Raw genomic sequence first — 23,152 nt, 5'->3', positions numbered from 1 at the left:
TTCATTTTTGAAGAATTATTCCTTTTACTCATGCATCTCCCTGACTGCAACAGGTGGTTCCTTCCAAATAGAAGCTCATAAAGCAAATAGCTATATCTGTGTGTTGTATTATCTAGATTGGAAATTACATTTTATGTTATGATGGTGGGTTTTGACTTTAAAATGGTTGGATAAATTGTTGTTAATTATTACTTAAGAAATCAAACACACTAAATTATATTGTCATTGTCTGTACTAATTCAATCTACAACAAAGCCACGTTTCACTAAATGTTTTTCTTGCTTGTTTGCTTTTAGGTGCACCAGAGAAAAAGAGACACCAGCCACAATACTGCCAAACAGAAGGACTGTAGAGTAGAAAACACATGTGACCCCAGTCGTCCATCCTCTTCTGCTTGTGCAGTTTAGTACCACTGCCAGCTAACATCCTTAAGATGGTTCTAAAGTACGGTGCTGTCAAGAAAGTGGCCAGTGAGAAGAAACAGCTTTCCGTCATTTGCGTGCATACCACAATGTTTTTGGGAGATGAGTGCCTACCACATCGGCCTCCGGGGAGGAACCTGGGAGCAGCACACCCGCATCAACTGCAATACCCCAACCTAAGCCCAAGCCAATGTCTGTCACTGAGGCAACCACTGCAATCATGGTGACACCGATCAGCAGTGATGTTAAATTGGAATTGTACCTTTCACAAAGTAGTACTCAATTGTTTCAGGAAACAGAGCAAAGTGGGCAGCAGCAGCAGCCAACAGTAGTAATTATTTCTGAAGCTGGAGCAGAACAGAAGATTGAGCATCCTGTCAAGCAACAACCTCCTCTTTTAAAATCATTGGATTCTAGATCTCCAGCAAGAAAAAGGAAGGGTACTCCACCATCTGCTCCAATCACCCCTTCTGATGATGATGATCTGCATGGAGTGGACCCCGACAAAGTGTGGGAGAAACCAGGAGAGGCAAGGGGAAAGAAAAGCTCCTGAAAGCCTTAGGGGCAGATTTAAGAGCCCCTAGCGCCTCATTGTGCCATATGAATTCCTTCTTTTTACACTAATGTGACCCAACAAGGCCAGAATCACTGCGCCATACTTACAAAGTGGCACAATGCATGCAATGCACCACTGTGTAACTCCTTGAGCCACATTATGCCTGCGCCAGGCATAAAGTGTGCAAGGGGGGTGAAAAAATGGCACAAAGAAATCTCAGAGCTCAGAGCAGCCATTAAAAAGAGGCACACCATTATTTATGGGCCTCTATGTACTTTTCAGGGTCAGTGGCAAAATTTTGGAGCCAACCCTGAACAGTACTTCAATAGCGTAATTGTTTTTTACACTATTGCCCCCTACCGTGCACCATGGTGTGCCGTATTTTAAATACGGCACACACATGGTGGTGGTAGGGGGGTGCTAAGGTGCGCAAGAAAAGTGGCACTGCACTGGGTGCAGCACTACTTTTCTTAAATCTACCTCTTGGAATGATGGAAGGGGATGAGAAGGATAACGATGAGCCTGTCATTGTGGAAGCTGGCACAGGAGAGTGCTGCTTTACCCCTCCTATTCAACCTGCTCTGAGGGCTCTGGCACAGATAGCACGACCAGCTCCCATATTGGTAAAGCCAAAGCTGAGACATACACCAATCCCTACCTCAGTAGACGTAACCACTGCAATCAATGACACACCCACCTACCTCCAGTTCTTCTTCAGGCAATGGCACTGGCTCAGTAAGAAAGCACTCCTTCCCAGCTTGGGACCTTTTTATGCTTAGCAAGCAGTAGCAGAAGATTACAATATGCTCCATTTGATATGTGAGTGTTAGTTGAGGTAAGACTGGTTCACACTATGGCACTGGAGGACAAACGACCCATATGAAAAAACTATTGCGCAATCTTGTGAGAGGACCACCTTAAAAAAATTGCTAAACGTGGTTGTGGTGAAGGTAACAAGAGTTGGGAAAATCAGCTCCAAGTCCAATCACAATGGTAGGTCATGGTGAAGAAGAAGGTGACATCTTTACGCATAACAGCCCTGTCTCCAGGAGTGCACCAGCTCACCCACCTGTGATTTCAAAATGGCACAAAACTCAGTGTCAGATGGAAACACCATGCAATACAGTAATTGCCCCAAGACACACATTGAGTCTATTACCTTCTCCTTCTCAGAAGCTGCCTGCATCAATGGTCCCAGAGAAGAAGACGATCCAGGCTACTATTCCAGTCATGTATAGGTAGGAGGGGCCCTATGACCGCACCCACCCATCAGCACGTTTGTAGAATGGGAAGCTTGCTGAAATGTTAGCGCTGAAACTCCACCCTTTTTCTTTTCTGGAAGGAGTCAGATTTTTAGAGTTTGCGGTGCCAATCTGCCTGAAATGGAAGGTTCCAAGTCATACCTATTTTGCTAGTGCTCCCTCAGGATGTGCTACAATTGGTTGGACAAGCTTTGCAGCAAAGTGCTGTCCACACTATTCAACTGTTGACAGACATGTGAGACAGTTGTCAAGCAACACTGTATCACTGTCTCCTTTGTGGTGGGTAGGCAACAGCCATCTACAGGTCTCAGTGCTGAAGATACTTTTAAGGGCATTCACTGGCATGCAACTGTGCCATGTTCACCATGGATGTTAGAAATGGGGTCTCTAGTTGGCAGTCGGTTTACACCCTGTCCAAGCAGGGACCTTCAGTCTAGTCAGGGTATGTGTAATGCCCAGCTCAGATAACTCCTGCATACCCCATTGGTAGCTTGGCAAAGAGCAGGCAGGCTTCACTTAGAATGCAATGTGTAAAGTTTTTGTGGAATAACTCATACAGTAACACAGTGAAAACACCACAAAATGTACTCCACACCAGTTAGAAAAATAGATAATGTTTATCTGAATAAAATAAAACAAAAATGAAAACAATCCAATAGGCACAAGTCAAGCTAGCACTGTTTTTAACGGTTTAAAATGAGTCTCAATCCTTAAGAATCAGTGGGTGTATCCTTTTAACAAAAGTTCCTGGAATGCATCAAAAATAATAATGCACTGGGCCGCAGAGGAGGAGCTGCATTGCTAAATAAGGTGCTGCATCAGATTTCTTGGCAAAGCACAGAAAATGTGTTGTTTCTTTCCACGCTGCAAGATGATGCGCCAATTTCCAGGACTGCAGCCTTGGTTCCTCACTACAAAGTAGGGATATATTGACACCCATGGACGATGCATTGAAAATCCTTGACGTGCCGGTGAGAAGGAGCAGGCACTGCGTCAATCTGGTAGGTGATGTGGTGATTTTTCAGCTGTGAGACAGTTGCTGCTGCGGTTTCTGGAGGTATTGCACTGATTTTCCAACGTACGGGGATTTTCATCTCTTTGTGGAAGTCTTTGTGGCCCGAGACTTCAGAACAGGAGGCAAGCTCAATCGAAGCCCTTGGAGAGCACTTGTGGAGAAGGCAGAGTCTCTTCTGCAGAGTCATGCGCCAGCAGGCAGCAAGGCAACAAGCAGGGTAGCAGTCCTTCCAGCAAAGCAGTACATATTGAGTCCTTTGGACAGCCAGGCAGTCCCTCTGACAGAGTCAGTTGAAGATCCAGAAGTGTCTGATTTGGTGGGGTCAGAGACCCAGTATATATACACCCAAAAGTGCCTTTGAAGTGGGAGAAACTTCACAGAGATGTTATGAAGTGCATACTTTCCCCTTTCTATCCAGCCTTGTCTGCCATGAGGCCTGTAGGGAGTTATCAGTCCTTTGTGTGATGGCAGGCCCCAGGCCTTTGAAGTGTAAGAGAGAACCTCTCCACCCTCCCTTCCCACGGAAGCTCATCTGCATGCAGATGAATGCAGCTGAGTGTCCTGTGTTTATGGCTGTTTGGCTGGGATGCACAAGGGGAGCTGTCAACGAGCATAGACCAGACGTGTATTGGAGTCAAGCTGTAAGGCACAAAAGGCAGTAAATTTAGAGAGATGACTACTTTCTACAAGTGGCATTTGTAAAATAGTAATAGGAAATCCAACTTCACCAGTAAGCAGGATTTTCTATTACCATTCTGGACAAACTAAACATGACAGCACTGCTCCTTTCAGATCAGAATCTACCATGTAAAAGTATATAAGGACAGTTCTAATGCTGTCCTATGAGAGGAACAGGCCACACAGTAGTGAGAATTAGAATTTGTGAGTGTTTCTCTACCAGGACATGTAAAACACATAAGTGCATGTCCTGCCCTTTACTTACATAGCAACCTGACCTATGAGTTACCCATGGCCTACTTTAGGAGATTAAAAGGAGAGTTTAAGGATTGGGAGTAGTTTTAAATGCCAAGCTGAAGTGGCAGTGAAACTGTGCACTCAGGCCATGCAATGGCAGACCTGAGACATGGTTAAGGGGTTACATATGTGGGTGGTACAATCAGTGCTGCAGAGCCGATAGTAGCATTTAACTAGTTGTATGCTGGAGATGCAACAATTCTGTTCTCCGGCACTGTGCTCCTGTGCAGAGGACGTAAGCATTACGCCCTGGCACTGGAGCATGGGGCGAGCGCTAGCGCTCCCCCATCGGCCTTGGGCAGGGATGGAAGGGGAATCACTTCCCCTTCCTCCTCCGACCTCCACTCCCCATCTAATGATGTTAGAGCACGATTACGCGCTGACATCATCAGAAGGTGCCAGTCAAGCTGGAAGCCATTTGCTTCCAGCGTGTCTAAGGAGATACAGGTACGTTTCTCCACTGGCCGGGGGTGTGGATTCCTAACAAAGAGGCATCGGTGGAAAGGGAAGTGTTTTCCTTTCCCTCAATGTCTCTTTTAGCATTCCTGCTGCAATCGGGCAGCAGGAATGCCCACTAGACACCAGGGATTTTCTTTTTTTGTTTATTTTACTATGGGGGAGCGGCCCCTTAGACAAGGGTCACTCTCTTTATGGGTTACATATTATTTATGGCCTTTCAGCCTATTATTTTTAGGCTGATCTTCCCCCAAGGGGGCTGAAACCATTGGAACGGCAGGGATTATTTTCTTTGTTTTTTTCCTGTGGTGGGGAGGCACCTTAGGCAAGGGTCACCTCCACAGGGGACATAGAAGTTTGGCAATTTTTACCCGTCTTGGGGGCAGATTGGCCTACATTTTTTAGGCCTATCTTCCCCCAAGGAGAGCAGAAGCCACTTAAGCACCAGGGACAGTGTGTCTGTGTGTGTTTTGTTTATGGGGGCAGCTCCTTGTGCAAGGGCTGCTCCCCATGGGGGCACATTAATAATGGCAATTTTTGCCCCCCCTTGGGGGCAGATTGGCTTATTTCTTTTAGGTCCATCTGCCCCCAAGGGGGCAGAAGCTATGAAAACACCAGGGATTGTTTTAGTTTTTGTGTGTGAGGGGGCAGCACATTGGGCAAGAGTTGCCCCCCAAAAGTGACACAGAACTGTTGGCCAATTCTGCCCCCCTTGGGGGCAAATTGCCCTTTTTTTTAGGCCTATCTGACCCCAAGGGGGCACAAGCCACTTAGGCACCTGGGATCGTTTGTGTGAGTGTGTTTTTTGTTTGGGGGGGGCGGCCCCTAGGGCAAGGGTCGCTCCCCATGGTGTCACATTACTAGTGGCCATTTCTGCTCCCCTAGGAGTGCACATCAGCCTATTTATTTTAGGCCCATCTGTCCCCAAGGGGGGGCAGAAGCCACAAAGACACCAGGGATTGTTTTAGTTTTGTTTTTTGTGTGGGGGGGCGGCCTCTTGTAAAGGGTTGCCCCCCAAAGGGGGCACAGAACTGCTGCCCATATCTGCCCCCCTTGTGGACAGATGTGTTTATTTTTTAGGCCCATCTACCCCCAAGGGGAGCAGAAGCCACTTAGGCACCTGGGGAAATGTCTCAATGTTTGGTGGCGGGGTGTTTGTCAACTGGCAAAGTATTTACATTTTTGATTATAACTGTTTATGGCAGCGGTTGACCTGCAGTTTGCGTAGTTGCATGTTTTACATAGGAAAAACAATTTACTATGAATGGGTATTATTGCCATGCATGAAAAACATTTTTATAAATGCAGGATTGTGTGTGAAATTGTCCATAGATGTGTGCACAATGATATTTGTGTTGTCTTATATCTAATATTCTTTTCTTTTTTTCTTTTTAATGGGTTATGATTGGTGATTGCTATGTCTGTGCAGAGTAGTTGCTGCAAGGCAGTGGTATAGTTTTTGAGTACATAACTCTTTGTGGTAAAGCCACACTTTGTTTATTACTTATCTTTCACAGTGCTGGTTGTTGGTGGTGCATTCGTCCAGTTACTTTTTGTAGGAAGGATCATGGCTAGCTGCAGGATGACCACTCAGCAGGTTGTTGGTATACTTTTTAAGTCGTCTTCTGATCATGATTATGAGACTGACTCTGCATCTGAGGCAGAGGAGGAAATGAGAGATTCTGGAAGTGAATTTTCTGTCGAACAGGAATATTATGATGACACAGCCACTCTCAGTGCAGATGAAGGGCCTGTTTTAGAGGAGGACACCGATGTGCCAGTAGTGCAGCAGCCTGGAGCTGAAAGGTTTCCCATTGGAAGACCTGAACTCTTGGTTGCCCCAAACTTGTAGCATCCAGAGTTGCCTGCGTGTTCTGGTATCCCTGGGTGTAGAGTCAATAAGGAAAACTTTTTTGCCTGTCAATTTCTTTCAGTTGTTTGTGGGCTATGTATTTTTGGAAGAGATTGTTGAGCAGACTAATTTGTAGGCAGAGCAGTATTTGAGGGACAATGCAGCCAGACTTAGGCCACACTCTAGAGCTACCCAGTGGATTCCCACACAATTGGAAGAGATGAAAAAGTTCTTGGGTTTGACTTTCTTGATAGGGTTGATAAGGAAGCCATCACTGGCTTCTTATTTGTCTACTAGATCCTTGATGGCAATGGCTATATTTCCAGCAACCATGAGTCGTAATCGGTATTTGCTTCCACTTCGGATGCTGCATTTTGTTGACAATGCTTTAGCCTTGCCACAAAAGCACCCTGATTCTGACAGTCTTTTTAAGATTAGGCCTGTCCTTGATCATTTTGTAGATTGATTTTCAGAGGTCTATGTTCCAGTTAAAGAAATAGCTGTGGATGAGTCTTTGGTGCTGTTCAAGGGTCGTTTGGTTTTTAGGCAGTACATTACTAGAAAGAGGGCACAGTATTGAATTAAAATGTATATGCTGTCAGAAAGTAATACAGAATATGTGTATAATTTCCAGGTGTACACTGGTAGGGAATCCAGTATTGACCCCCCTGGTTGTCCGCCCACTTTTGGAGTTAGTTAGAAAATTGTGTGGGAACTTGGTAGACAACTGTTTAACAAAGGTCACCATTTGTACATATATAACTCCTACACTGGAGTGTAGTTGTTCAAGAAATTGTTTAGAGTGGACACTGTTGTTTGTGGCACAATTCGTTCTAACCGGAAAGGCTATCCAAGAGAGCTTGTCTGTAAAAAACTTGAGAGGGGACAGTGCAGTGCCTTGCGGAATGATGAACTACTAGCTCTACAATTTACAGACAGGAGGGATGTCCACATGCTAACTACCATCCACGATGAGAGTGCTTCTCCTGTGACTGTTTGGGGTTAGGTTGTAGAAGTACGCAAATCTGTGTGCATTCTAGGTTATAATCAGCACATGGGGGTGTAGATAGAGTTGATCAGAGGTTGGAAGCTTATATTGCTATTCTTAAGTCTTACTTTTGGTTTAAGAAGTTAGCGATTCACTTTTTCCACTGGCAATTTTTAATGCCTTTATTGTGTTTAAGGATAGTTCTCCAGAGTCAAAGATGAGATTTGCAAAATTTCAGGAGTCAGTGATAAAGAGCCTTATTGTGGTGGAGCAGGCAAGAGTTCCTAGAGAAGCAGTGGTGGAGGATGTGGGTAGATTGAAAGATCACCACTTTGCAGAGCACATTCCTCCCATGCCCAAAAAAGACTTTCCCGCTAAGAAATGTAGAGACTGTGCTCGTAAAGGTATCCGGAGGGAGGCTAGTATGTATTGCCCAGATTGTCCTTCAAAGCCTGGGCTGTGTGTGGGTGGCTGTTTCAGGAGTTACCGTACTCAAAAAAATTATTGGGAACTACCGTGAGCTTAAACTGTCTGTTTTATATTTTCATATGTTGAGTTTCACGATTGGAATTACTGTCATGTATTCAGTTAGAGCTTTTGTCTTTGTAGTTTTGTACTTATTTTTAGTTAGTTAGTGGTTTCTTTGTTGTTTAAAAAACAAAAAATGATGGGGATGTGCATGGAGTGGTGCTTGGCTGGCGGTATGCGTGGAGTGGCGCTTGGCTGACGGTGTGCGTGGAGTGGCATTTGTCTGGCGATGTGCGTGGAGTGGCACTTGGCTGGCAGTGTACGTGGAGTAGCACTTAGCTGGCAGTGTAAATAGTGAATTGCTGTTGGCCACTGCAAAACACTGCCATCCAAACTCCAGTCCACACACTCCCATCAGCTGGTGTGATTTCTGTATCAGGCATGTGGGCGTATAAAAGTGATGGGCCCTTGAATGGCGCTATCTGTTGATGCGAGTGTTGTAATGTGCTGGGCCCACAAATGGTCTTGTGCATGTCATGTATGAAAGGTGTGTGAATGGACTGTAAAACCGTTAGTGCCTTGACGAGGCTTTACAGCTCACGAGCTGTAAGTCATTGGTTACATTTTTTGGCCTTTCAGTCATTAACACTGAATTTCATTTTTGTGAAATCTCTTGTTAATAAAATTTGATCTACTGAACCATCCCTCACCTTCGTGGCAAATCCAACCAGTATGTGTGGTAAAAATAAAAAACCTGCTCCACTGTAATCATGCGTGGAAGCACACCCGTGGCATTCTAGGTGTCTCGGGTGGGACCCCGAAGATGAAGCATGCCACCAACTTAGTTTGTGGGTGAGGTAGCTCTTTAACATAACCTAAGCGTGGCTCTTTTCCCAATTTTAGTTTTTGGAACATCACAAAAGGATGTGGATACATCAAAATGATATATTACACAACTATTTTTGCAGGAGGTGGCACCTGTGTTTTTGGTTGCATCATCTAGATAAACCTACCAAACCCAGGCATTTTTAAAAACTAGACACCCAGTGGAGTCCATGGAGGTGTGGCTATCGTGGATCCTCCATTTTCTTACTCATACTCCCTGCAAACCTAAAAATTGTTTTAAAAAATCATATTTTCCTCACTTTTCTTTGTAGGATCACCATGCTGGCACAAATTTCCTACCACCTACCATTCCCTTCAGTCTCCTAAGTAAAATGATACCTCACTTGTGTGGGTCGCCAAAGCAGAGTTAGCCTAAAAATGTATCAAAAACATGTGCTTATCAACTCGCTGTGCTATCCCCTCAATGTCCACAGGTTTTTGGCCTTTTCCTGTTGCAGACACCTGGGCCACCCACCCAAGTGAGGTACCATTTTTGTCAGCAGACTTGGGGGAATGCTGGCCAGAAGTACATTTATGGCTCCACTCAGATTCCAGAACTTTCTGTCACTGAAATGTGAGAAAAAAGTGTTTTTTTGCCAAATGTTGAGGTTTGCAAATGATTCTGGGTAACAGAACCTGGTGAGAGCCTCACAAGTCACCCCATCCTGAATTCCCCTATGGGTTTAGTTTTCAGAAACGTCCAGGTCTGCTTGGTTTTCCTAGGTGCAGGCTGAGCTAGATTCCAAAATCCTCAGCTAGGAACTTTGCAAAAAACAGGCCAGTTTTCTTTGGGAACATGTGATGTGTTCATGTTGTGTTTTGGGGCATTTCCTGTACAAGTGAGGTACCATTTTTATCAAGAGACTTGGGGGAATGATGGGTGGAAGGAAATTTGTGGCTCATACCAGATTCCAGAACTTTCTGTCACTGAAATGTGAGGAAACAGGTTTTTTTTGGCCAAATTCTGAGGTTTGCAAAAAATTCTGGGTAACATAACCGGGTGAAAACCCCACAAGTCACCCCATCCTGGATTCCCCTGGTGTCTATTTTTTAAACCTGCACAGGTTTGTTAGGTTTCCTTAGGTGATGGCTGAGCTATAGGTCAAAATCCAGAGCTAGCCAAACAACACGTCTGATTTCAATGTAAAAATATGATGTGTCCATGTTACATTTCCTGTTGTGGGCATTAGACCTACTCACACAAGTGAGGTATCAATTTTATCAGGGGACCTGGGAGAACACAGAATAGAAGAATAAGTCTTGTTTTTCTCTACATTTTTCCTTCCAAATGCAAGACATTGTGCTAAGAAGACGTCGGTTTGAGTAATGTCCTGTAATTCACATGCTAATATGAGGACCCCGGAATTTAGAGATGTGCAAATAACCACTGCTCCTCAACACCTTATCTTGCGCCCATTTTGGAAATACAAAGTTTTTCTTGATACCTATTTTTCACTCTTTATATTTTACCAAATAAATTGCTATACACCCAGTATACAATGAAAAACCATTGCAAGGTGCACCTCATTTATTGGCTCTGGGTGCCTAGGGTTCTTGATGAACGTACAAGTCCTATATGTCCCGCAACCAGAAGAGTCCAGCAGAACTAACTGTATAGTGCTTTTGGAAATCTGACACTGCAGAAAAAAGTTGCAGAGTAAAACACAGAGAGAAATGGCTGTTTTTTTACCTCAATTTCAATATATATTTTATATTGTTTCAGCTGTTATTTCCTGTAGGAAAACCTTGTAGGATCTACACAAATGACCCCTTGCTGAATTCAGAATTTTGTCTACTTTTCAGAAATGTTTAGCCGTCTGGGATTGGTTTCACACCTATTTTTGTCACTAACAGGAAGCAGGCTAAAAGCACAAAATGCAATTTTTAGGGAAAAAAATCACAAGCCTTTTTCTACAGCCCTTTTTAAAATGTTTTGAAAAAAAGGAAATTTATGCTGTATTTTGGCTAATTTCTTGGTCTTTTCTAGGGCAACCCACAGACTCTGGGCACCTCTAGAATCCCAAGGATGTTAGAAAAAAAGGGCGGAAATTTGGCATGGGTAGCTTATGTGGACAAAAGGTTATGAGGACCTAAGGGTGAACTGCCCCAAATAGCCAAAAAAAGGCTCAGCACAGGAGGGGAAAGGCCTGGCAGCGAAGGGCACTTTAACAGGGACCTACAAGTAAATTAAATATGCCATTTGGGTAGGAGCCAATGTTACCATGTTTTTAGGGAGAGAACATGTACACTTGAGCACTGGTTAGCAGTGGTAAAGTGTCCAGAATCCTAAATCCAGAAATGAGGTCAGAAAAAGAAGAGGAGGAAGGTGACAAGTTTGAGGTGACCCCTGGGAGAGGGCCATGCTCCAACAATAACCCTTTGATTAATGCTACAGTTGGAGTTTACCTAGGTGGGATTGGAACCTCACTTGTGTGATGTCTTCCCTATTAGTGTGCTGGCCTGCTACTATACCACCACCCTAACATGGCACCTTGGAAAACCCTGTAGTAAGATGAATGAGAGAGGTAGCAGCCCTCGTTCAGATAAGAGAACTATGGAGTGAAGTGAAATAATTTAGTTAGTTAGTAAATAACTTCTACTGAAGATGTTGTTTGAGTGTATCCAGGATTTTGTAGGCAATAAAGGCAATGACAATCACCTCTTAGTGGTCAATGGAGTTACAAAGCATAGTAGGACATATACTTTTTTTAAGCAGATTTGAAAAACAGGCTACGCTAAACGACAGCAGTGCAAGGTAAAACGAAATAAAGATTTGAGGCATAAAGTAATATAAATTACTTCCCTGTAATTTTTGACAATTAAAAAACTCACCCTTTCCACTCATAACAGGCCCACCCCTCTCTCCAAACAAATCACCCTGTCCCCAAACTAAGTCTGATGGAAACTTAAGTGTCTAAAGTCGGTCCCAAATCCCTTTTCCACCCTCTCCTCCCACCACAAATGCCCATGATACCAAAATAAACATTAAAAAAGGGTTAAAAGAGGGTGCTGTCCATGCCAGGCTAGAGATTGTTGAGGGTTCCCTCTATTCATGCCATGCTTTGGTCTAAGCTCTTGAGATGTTGTAGGACACAGTGCTGGAATATGTGGTCTGAGTGGGAGGGGGCAGCATTGGTCTGACACTGATGCTGACAGACAGCTGGCGGCAGTGCTGGCGATGATGTTGTCAGCTGGCAGGAGGAGCTGGGACCTATGGTCAAGGTATCTGCTTTGTCCTTCTCCTCCTTCTGCAGAGCCACCAGCCACTAGTTCTCCAAACAAATGGCCTCCAGCCTCTGCCGCCACAGCTGGGCTACTATCTCCTGGCATGTAGGTGGTCCATCAAGAGTAGCTATAGAAAGAAAGAAAAAAGAAAATGAAAACTTTTAAACAGTGCTCTGTGCAAGCACTTGTTTAGATTTAGAGTGGTACAGTAGCAGTTCATTGCTTTTCCTCTCGGGACATTGGAATTTTATGTGGGTGATAACAAGTCACATTTTTGACCCACACATGGCTCACTGTAGTTGATAAGTGTTGAAGGGAAAACATTTGAACTGTCATGAATTAGTTATTGAAACCATGAAATATAAATCACTTGTCCAGAAAAATGTGATGCATGTCAAAAAGGTGCTTTTATTTTTTTTGGGGTGGCTAACACCGAACACAGCAAAGAAGAGAAGTGCTGCCCCCGTCTGTGACTGTGCTTTGTTGGGCTGCCCTGCAGTTGCTGCTTCTGCCTCTGAAAGGGGACAGAGACTGGACTTTGTTGTTCATTCCTGCTTGAGAAGAATCTCCAAGGGCTTGAACTGAGCTTACCTCCTGTTGTTAAAGTCTCAGGGCCATCAAAGACTTCCCCTGACACGACCTGGACACTCTGCTGAGACTCCTGGGATGTACTCCCTGTTTGGGGCGATAGAACAAGCACCCAGGCCCACAATAGCAGGGGCATGTTCCAGTTCTACGCCTTCCTGACTCCACTTGGATCTCTCTGTCAATGCTTCCCAGGCAACCTAGACCAACCCATGGGGGTTCTCTAGCTGCCAATGGACAGAACCAGGCCCCAGGCCATCTAGGAGCCTCTGGTCTCTGAAACCATAATGAGTGGGGGGTGGTAGCCCCAGGTGCAAAGCAACCTGTCTCCACTCCACTTCCAATCAGTTAAGGGGCTCTACCCTGCCACTGATCCACCAACCAAGGGTCCACACCCATAGGTTCCACAGGGGCTAGAGGCGAGGCTCTCCTCCCTCTACCCCTCCTTCTAGGATCCTGCCCTCCTCTCCTAGGAGGGGTATCACCAGAATCCACACTTGCCAGGGTGCTGGGTACAGCAGTCCTCCACAGCTCTCTCGCCAGGATCTCTACCTGGCGACTGACCACCCAACCTAGGGATGACACCCTTGGGTTGAACCAGGGTACGGGGTGAGCTTCCCCATCCCTGAACCCCACTTCCAGAGTCCTGCGTCTCCCCACCTTGGGGGAAGCCACCAGAAGTTTCACACAGGGGGTGAGCACACTAACCGCCCCCCGAACCAGGTCAGAGTTTACCCCCTGAACCCGTCCATCTAGTCCAGGGATGACACCCTTAGACTGGACCATTGCCCAGCGAACCAAGCCTTCCTTGGGAGCACACCTACCCCCTACCAGATCAGAGCTTACCCCCTGAATCTGGCAATCCAACCCAGACTCACCACCCTGCGGTTGAACCACTGCCTGGTGCACAAGGACTTCCTTGGGAACACACCTACTCCCCATCAGGTCAGAGTTTACCCCCTGAACCTGATCATCCAACCCAGAGTCACCACCCTGTGGTTGAACCATTGCCTGGCACACCAGGAATTCCTGGGGGGGGCACACCTACCCCCACAAGGTAAACACCTTTCCTGAGGGCCACACATAAGTCTGGCTGGCACAGGTCTCCTGACCTCTTCCAATCTGACAGAGTCTGGATTCCCCCTAGCCCAGAAATGGTCTCACCAAGGTCATTCCTGGGGTGCTCTGCTCTCAGAGCTGACCCCTGACCCTCCAGGTTCTCCACTAGGGCCTGCAGCCCCCTCTCAACCCTACTCCCGGATTTCCGCCTCCTCCACTCTGGAGTGAGACTACCTGACAACAGAACCAGCGGAACGCTATCACCAACCACCCGGCCAAGTTTGACTGGCAAAGTGGAATCCCTCTGAGCAGCTAGCCCTACCGTGCAGGCTAGGCTCCCATCCTGGTGTCCACTCATGGAACCAACCAAGCTATGAGTCTGGGTCTCGGACATCCTGGGACATAGCCAAACCCCACTCTCTCCTCTGAGACAAGAGATGGGATCCCGAACCCCTCTCATTACACTGGGACCTACCTGGGACACAAGCCTTTCCCACCACACCTGGTTGGGAAGCACCTAGACCACTCTCATTAGGAACACCCCCTAATGCCACACCAGACCCTCTGGAATGCAACAAGCAGTCCGCCTCCTTTGCAAGCTCCCTGGGGTCAGAGAGCTCACACGCTGACAAGTGTTGGCGTAACTCTGAAAAACAACAACAAAGCAGGTGCTCTCTGACAATCAGATTAAACAGCCCTTCAGAATTGTTTACTGTGCTACCCTTCACCCATCCATATAGTACAATGCAGCAATCCTCCACAAACTCCTCCCAAGACTGGTGGGAGAGTTTCTTACTGCCCCTGAACCTTTTTCTGTATTCCTCAGGGGAAAAACCATACTTCAAAATCAGTGAGTTCTTCGCAGTGGAGTGTCCCTCCCTGTCACTCTCTTCTAGAGTCAGTAGGACATCCCTCCCATCCTCAGGAATATAGCTCCCTAGGCCAGTCCCCCAATCCTTCTCAGGGATCCTGTGCTCTACCAGAGTCCTCTCATATTTCTTTAACCACTGACATATGTCACCCCCCTCTTGGAACATAGGTACCAGATCTATGGGTATGTGAGGAACATCTTTGCCAAGGCACTCTACATTACTGCCACCACTGGACTCCACCTGCAGTGCTGGTGAGTCCCGAACCTTAATACTGCGCTATAGAGTGAGTCTTTCTCTGGCAAAGGCCCTCTCTGCCTCTGCTATCCTCTCCTGTACTAAGGCATTCTCCACCTCATCCCTTCTCTCCTCAACAGCTAGGCACGCTAACTGCAACTTCAGGTCCCTCTCTTCCCGCCTATCTATTAGCTCATCAGGTGTCAAGGAATGAGAGGTAGCCCTGTTTCTTACACTGGACCCAGCAAGGGACTACCTTTCACTGGGGCCTTCCCTGTCAACTGGCATTCCCACCTGGTCATTCTCACCCTCCTGGTCAGTCTCTGTACCACTCTCTAGGGATGAGGTCTGTGAGCCCTCCCAATGGGAACCCTCACTACACTCAGGATCCTCTGGGTACCTCCTAAGCACACCTGGGTATATGTCACAAGCCTTTTAAAGAAATTCAGGGATCTCCTGAGGTCCCCTTCAACAGGCAGCCTTCTCTCTCTACAGAACCCCTCTAATTCTCTCTGAGTGTAAAACAGCAAGTCCTCTAAATCAAAGGCAAGCCCCATCTTGAAAAGGTACAAAAAACACAAATGTGACAACCACAATACCCCAGCGTGAGAACTGAAAACAGGAAAAATGACCAAAGAGAGAAAGTTAAGAGAAGCCAAACATGTGATGGTCTAAACGCAATCCTTGTAGTGAAATAATGAGTCACAATGGTATTGTGCAAGTACAAGTCCTATCCCATCACTGCCACCAATGTTAGAAATTGGGTTTTCTGGTTGGCTAGGGTATGCACCTCAGCCAGGCAGAACCTACCCACTCTAGTCAGGGCAAGGGAGTTACACGTCCAAGATAACTCCTGCTCACCCCCTTGGTAGCTCGGCATGAGCAGTCAGGCCTATCCCAGAGGCAATGTATAAAGCGTTTGCACAACACACACAAAACAGTGACGCACTATCCCTACAACACAGAGAACACAACACCAGATAATATGAAAATATACTGTATTGTACACAACGCAATTATTAGACCAAACATCACATATCAGTACTATCCTGCTACCTTAGCAGTTGTCAGAATGTTACACATTAGTTACTCTGCAAACTAGCAGTTGTCACACATAACAGACAGGTTACTCAGTATTCTGCAACATAAGCAGTAGTCAGGAAACATGTTATTACACCCAGACACTTGTCATAATAATATCATAAAACGCCCATAGTGGGAACATTAGAAACATATGGCAAGTCAAAGGAATACATATCAGCAAGTCATGTCCATAAAAGGAACATCTGCACACATATGTAAAAGCATCATCAAAAAGGCAGGCAATATATATCAATCAGCAAAGTCTTTAGAAAGAACTTTAGATTATAAATATATTGGTCCTTTAGGGAATACCTGTAAAAGATGCAGGCACCTCTAGTGCCCAAAGAACGAAAAAGGTGAAAAATGGGGCCCCCGGTGCTCCTCTGCGCAAATCGGGGGCCTCGCTTATCCTTTAGACCAGAGGAGGGCAGCACGCACCTCCTTTCTTTCCTGGACGGGCCCCTCCGGGGACCCATGATCACTATAAAAAACACACTCCGGGCCGTGGTGGTGATTTTGGGACATCGACACAGAGCCTGTGAGCGCGATGGACACTCCCAGAGAGCCCAGATCACGGCAGTGAATCTTTGGTCCCAATTAATGTGCTCCTTGAAGCACGTAATCACCCGGTCAGCGCTTTAAGGATTTAAAGATGCAAACGCTTTTCCAGGTGCTGATTTTGGCAGGAATTGAAGCACTCCTTTATGCTTCACAAAGTGACAGGGGTCAGGGGCCACAGCAACCTGCTCCTGGGGGACAGAGTCCAAAGAAAAGGCCCACAGGTGGAGGGGCCCAGCAACAGGCCAGCATAAAGAAAATGCAGAAAGTGGCAAGTCCTTTACTGTGACCAAGTAGGTCATAGGTCAGCACAGCAGCAGCAGTCCATGGCAGTCCCTGGTGAGTCCTTCCAGCATTTTTGTGTCCAGTTCCAGGATGTTTCAAGAGTCTCCAAATTGTGGGGAAAATTTCCCTGTACTTATACTCAGTCCTTACAATGTTTTGCAATGGCAGGGAGAGGAGGTTCCAGCCAGTTACAACTGGTTCTGGGAGTGCTCCCTCACTTCTTCAGCACAGGCTCCAAACATCAGTAGGGGTTTAACGACCCTATTGTGTGAGGCCAGAGCACAGCCTTTATAAATGTAGGTGTGCCCCACCTCTCCCTTCTATCAGCCCAGGAAGACTATTCAATATGCAGATGCACCTCTGTGACACCTCCACCCTCCCTGTGTACAGGCTGTCTGAAAAGTATGCACAAAGTCCCAACTGTCACTTTGCCCAGACGTGGATTGGCATCAAGCTGCAAAACACCAGAGTCATAAGCAATATTCCAAAGTCTTCTCACCATTCTCTTCATTATGTATGCAATATCTGTATAATCTGTAATCAATCATATTCTTCTTTTGTCTCCATCTGATGTCTTCCTACGGGGTATTACGGTCTCTAATCTTTTAATAACCCTTTTTTGTGCATCCTTAATTATACTTTTAAGATAACCTCTTTGTTCAAAACATTGTGTCATATCTTGTAAACATTTTTCTAAATCTTTATCCCTACTGCAATTTCATCTTGCCCTTATTATTTCTCCAAATGGAATTGCAAGGATCTGATGCTTTGGATGTGCACTCGAGGCATGCAAAATTTCATTACACAAGGTAGGTTTACTATATAATCGACTTTGAATCTGATCATCACTAATGAATAATTCTACATCCAGGAATTCTATTCTCTCCGTGCTGTATTGATAAGTAACCCTAATGTTAACATCATTTCCATTTAAATATTCACAAAATTCAATCAATTGCTCCGTATTTCCTTCCCACATCATAAAGCAATCATCAATAAATAGTCCCCTGTACAAAATATAATTCTTCCAATTCCTCGCTCTGGGTCCCCAGATCCACTTCTCCTCAAACCATCCCATGAAGAGATTGGCATAAGAAGGATAGAATCTGGAGACTACCGCTACTCAATGCTTTTGTCTGTACCATTGGTTATTAAAGAGAAATACTTTATGATTTAAGGTTAGATCTACCATGTTTATAATCATCTCAGTGTGTTTAAACAGGCTTATTGACCTGCGATTTAGCATATATTTCAATGCTTGAAGACCTGCTTCATGTTTAATACTTGTGTATAATGCTACTACATCTAAAATTACTAACATCGTAACATTTACCCACTGCATGTCTCTCAATAATCCCAGAATATGTTTCGTGTCCTTAATGTATGATGGTACGTTAGCTACCAACGGTTGTATAAATATATATACAAATTCTGAAATTCTTTCAGTAGGTCCTCCAATTCCTGATATTATCGGTCTGCCTGGAGTAAAGGGAGATTCTTATGTACTTTCGGAAGAGTATAGAAACATGGAAATCTAGGACGATCTACCTTTAGATAGGCATATTCCTCATCATCCAATAATCCCTGTTGGTACCATGTCAATAGTAAGTTGTTAATCTTATTAGAGCTGATTAATCGGATTCGATGAAAGAACTTCGTAACACTCTTCATCTCTTAATTGATTAGAGATCTCCTCATCGTAATCTCTCTTGTTCATCACTACAATATTCCCTCCTTTGTCAGCTTGTCTGATAATAATACTCTCATCACCCTGTAACCATTTCAGTGTTTGGCATTCCTTTACAGTAAGATTACTCTTCAACCTTCTAGTCATTGTTTTTGATGTCTGTTTGACAAGGTCCCTGCTTACCAATCTATAGAAAACCTCAATATTACTATCACTCCCCAACCTGGGTGTCTAATTAGATTTTTTCTTTAAGCCACTTGTTTCATGTAGATCTGGTAATATATTTAAATCATTGAGTACTTTTTGGATAGTAGTTGGCACATCCTCATAATCTGTAATAGACAATAAAGTTGCTGTGTCATGGATATCTTGTATTGTCAAGTCACTATATTTGAACTCCTCCTTCATTGGTCCCATATTTTATCCCATCTATTGTCTAATCTTGAAACATTTCTTTAGTTTTAAATTTCTAACAAATTTAAATAAATCAATTTGCTGTCTACAAATATCGCATTTATTGGTAAGGTAAAAACCCAAACCTTTAATAAGAAGTGGTATCATATCTGTGGTTAAGCATTTCTCTAATAAGTTGATCACATTGATTTTCTGATCTTCTAAGGTCCTTGTACCCTCTTGTCCCAGGATCTTGTTTTTATGCCCCCCCTGTGTGTATCAATTCCTTCATCTATGCCCCCGGCCTGGTTTTCCTAAAAACTCCCTTCTTTGTTCCCGATTCCCGTGTTTCATTCTCCACATTTCTTGTAAAAAAGTATTCTCATTTACAGATCCTTTTGTCTAGTCTCCTCTGTTATATCGATGTCACTGACACCTGTCTGACCTGTACCCACCAAGGACGATTCTGAACTTAAAGATGAGAAAGCGTGTGCCTGAGTAATAGTTCTAACATCATCATCACTGTTTTCTAAGCATGAAGACTCTTTTTCTTGTGAAAATTCATATCTTCACTTGTGTATGTTGGATTTTTTTCATTTTGGGCTTGTTTGATTTAGATAAATATTACCTATTTGTTCTAAACTGGTGTGGTGTCCATTTTGTAGTGTTTTCACTGTAGTACTGTTGGTGTTTTACAAATACCTTACACATTGCTTCTGAAGTTAAGCCTACCTGTTCGTTCCAAGCTACCAAGGGGCTGAGCAGGGGTTATCTGAGGGTGATTCTCCTTTACCCTAACTGAGTGAGGGTCCTTGCTTTGTCAAGGGTGTAATCTGACTGCCAACCAAATACCCCATTTCTTACAGCCTCTATCTCATTTTAGTGTGTGAGCGTGAGCAAGAAAAAGAACACCTTCTCAACAAACATGCATAGAAAAGCTGACTTGGGCACGCAATCTTCACAGTAGAGTACCTGCCTTGAATCTGTCTTCTAGTTTTGCAGTACCAGTCCACAGGATATATAAAGGGTGAGGAAAAGATAAGCTTACTTACAAAGCAGAAGAAAGCTACAGACTAGTACAGCAAGGAGAAAGCCAGCTACTGAAACATGAAATATAGAAAACAACAGGATAAAGCAGGGATAAGAAGAATTAAACAAACCTTAGATAAATAGAAAAAAAACAGGCACAATAAAAAAAGAAAAAAATATTCTTAACTGGGGGGAGGTAAAAATTGGGCAAATAATAATAGTATAACTGGGGGACTTACTGGGGCCATCAGATTATCCATCTTGTGGTAGTGGCACCCTTGACCCCCCAACCTACCACTGAAGCCCTCATCTTGTCCTTAGGTGCTAAGGTAAGAAATGAGAAAGATAAAAAAAAAAGATTTGTGGTACAGTTAATCTTCTCAAAAATATTTTGGCAGTTAAAGGCAAATGCAGTAACATTGTACTTTTCAAAATCAGATCGCCTATATTGAGTTGACTTATTTATTTCCATAACCTAAGCCCTATTTCAAATTTCCTAAACTACATTTGGAACTACTAATGTATTGCAAAAAATGATCTTCGCTCCTTAACCACCTTTGATGGATGAACGCAGTCTCCCTTTTCAATACAGAGATGCATACTGGACATCGCAGAAGATTGAGATTGGGACATTATAAGCTACATAAAGAAAGACAAAGAGAAGAGAGTGCTAACTCACTGATAATACTTACTACTACTACCACTAACTTGGTGGTAGCACAGATGAGTCTGCAGGGCTTCTGAAATTATCAGCTCAATGGAGAGCCAACAAGCAAAGTTAAGTAGCATTGGGCACCTGGCTAGCTCAAACTTGATCACATAATATTTGTTGTAACGTAAACTTAATTTACATCAGAGTGTCAGCACTGCTGTTTGAAAACACATGCAGTAAAAAAATAATGAATTACTCACCAAGTCCAGACAACTCATCGCCCAGCATGTCGAGCAGGTCCTGCTTGCGGTCTAGTATGTCCACCCTACAGTCTGTCAAATGCTGCTGGGTGCGCTGGGCCCTAGTGTGATGATGCACACATGGCACACCGTCCCCCACCAGTCGATGATCTCGAAAGGTGTAACTGCTCCCACACCTGTCACCTGCTGCCAGCATGGAGGGGAGGTGGTGCTGCACAAAATCACAAGTGCTGCCACCTCTGCATCAGAAAATATGGGGTGGGGCTCCAACCCTTGACTGAGCTGATGACCACAAGGTGTGCGACTAGCAGCCGCACTGGCACCACCCCAACCTCTGCCACCCTGCTCTGCCATGGTGCTGTGTGGAAAAAGGGAAGAAATAGAAGAAGGAAGGAAGGAAGAAATAAAAAATAAAGAAGTAAAGGGAGAACCAAAAAAGTGTTAAAAGTCACATAAAAAATGACAAAAATGTAAAAAAACACACAAACACAAAGACACACTGCTACAATAAAGGAAAATGAGGAGTGGATGTATTAGGTAGGGGGGATTGAAAAGATTAAGGGTGTATAAAAGCCAGGCTAAGCACATTGCACAGAAACAGAAGAAAACAAAATTGCCAAGCGCATGCAAACTGCATGGTGCTGTTCGCTCGCTGTTTTCAGTAGAAGAACCCACATCACACTCCTAAACATCAAAAACGTAGTGCAAAAAGGTGCATCAAGCAGTTCCACCTCCTGGCAGAATTCAACCAAAGCTTGCAGAATTTTTCAGCTGCTCCACAGAATTCTGCTTAGCAGGACCCCACAAGCTCCTCCCAGGCATAATTACAATTATTGTTATCTTCACCTAGGATCCAGGAAAAAATGACTTATTGGACTGTTTTTTCAAATATTTATTACAAATCCAGTTCTTTGGTAAAGTCAGATTTAGAAAATGTACTTTTAAAACATTACCCTTGCCCTGCCTAATCTAGGGATTGCTATAATTTGGTGTAGCATAATTACTCTAAATTATGAAACATTTACGTGAGGAAAGCAACCAAGCATTTAGCTCTATGTTTGAGAGCAAAACACACCCTCATGTCCAAAATGGACCCAAGGATGCATTTTTCTCTAACAAATGCTCAACAAGTTTATTGTTCTTGTGCTCATACAATAGAATTTCTTGGCCAAATCACTCATAATTATGCGAACAAGCATAATTGTGTAACATTTAGTTATTTCATGTCCAAACAGTAACACAAAAGGCCAAAATTACTACTCTCATTCAGGTGTAATTAAAATTTCAACCAGGACTAATTAAAGTATCTAGAAGACCATTTGCATGAGCTTCCAACTGTCTACCAGGAGCTTAGTAGCTCCTTTATTAGGTGTAAAGTGGGTCTCAGATATAAGACAAGGGGAGGGGTTGACCTTGCCCTGATAGAATGACAATCTGGGCTGTGCTCAGGAGTCTAATTAATTTCAAGGATGCCTACTGAGTCATCGGCACATGTAGCTCACATTTAAGCCCCACTCTATTATTTTGCAAACAGCTGAGCACCACTCCTAGTGGGAGAGGAGGGGTCTTCAGATCTTTTTTTGAGTGACCACTGGGGTTGTTTGCCTCAGTTTTCATGGTCACACTTCATTGGCAGAGACTGGGGTTCTGCACAAGACAAGAACATTTCTATTGTGTTGGTTAATGTAGAGAAGTACACTCTGGGATTAATTGCAGAAGGGCATAAAGGAACTGCTTAAAAATGGGCAGGTTTACCCCTTGGCATTTATTTCAATTGGTCAATGAGAGGCAGGAGTCATGCCCGCCTACTTGCTAGAGGCAGGCATAAAAGTGGCAACCCTGGGCACCTTCTTCAGAACACCTCTGAACCTGTGGTAGGACGTCCCTACTCCTGTGAACTGTGAGGAGAACCGTAAGTACTGGACCAGCTTCCCCTTGTACATAGGGCTGAGAACAGGACTCCAGGGGTCAATTGGCCAATCCCCTGTTGAGTTGCAGAGACATAAAAACTGTAAGGATGATCCTTCCCTGCACAGCGTAGCTAATCCATTTCAACTGGTCCTGCCCTGGACTGCTCTGGTGGCTTCTGTTGAAGTGAGTCCTGACCCATAAGTGCTGTTCCTCAGGTCCTAGAACCCTTCGGTCATGTCATAGTGTAACCCTCCTTCCCAAGTCTAAATCCTGTCACTTAGAAACCTTTTCAAGGATTTTTGTGCAGAGAACTGACAGAAGTCGTAGACCACCATGTCAAGCCAATCTGCCAAGGGTGGCTGATTTTGCCTCAGCTTCCGCTATATTTTTTTCCACCTCAAATCAGATTTAGCGGGCTTGACACCATAGCATCTTACAAC

Source organism: Pleurodeles waltl, chromosome 8, assembly GCF_031143425.1.
Source record: "Pleurodeles waltl isolate 20211129_DDA chromosome 8, aPleWal1.hap1.20221129, whole genome shotgun sequence".
Taxonomy (NCBI): domain Eukaryota; kingdom Metazoa; phylum Chordata; class Amphibia; order Caudata; family Salamandridae; genus Pleurodeles; species Pleurodeles waltl.
Note: the sequence above shows the minus strand (reverse complement) of the source record.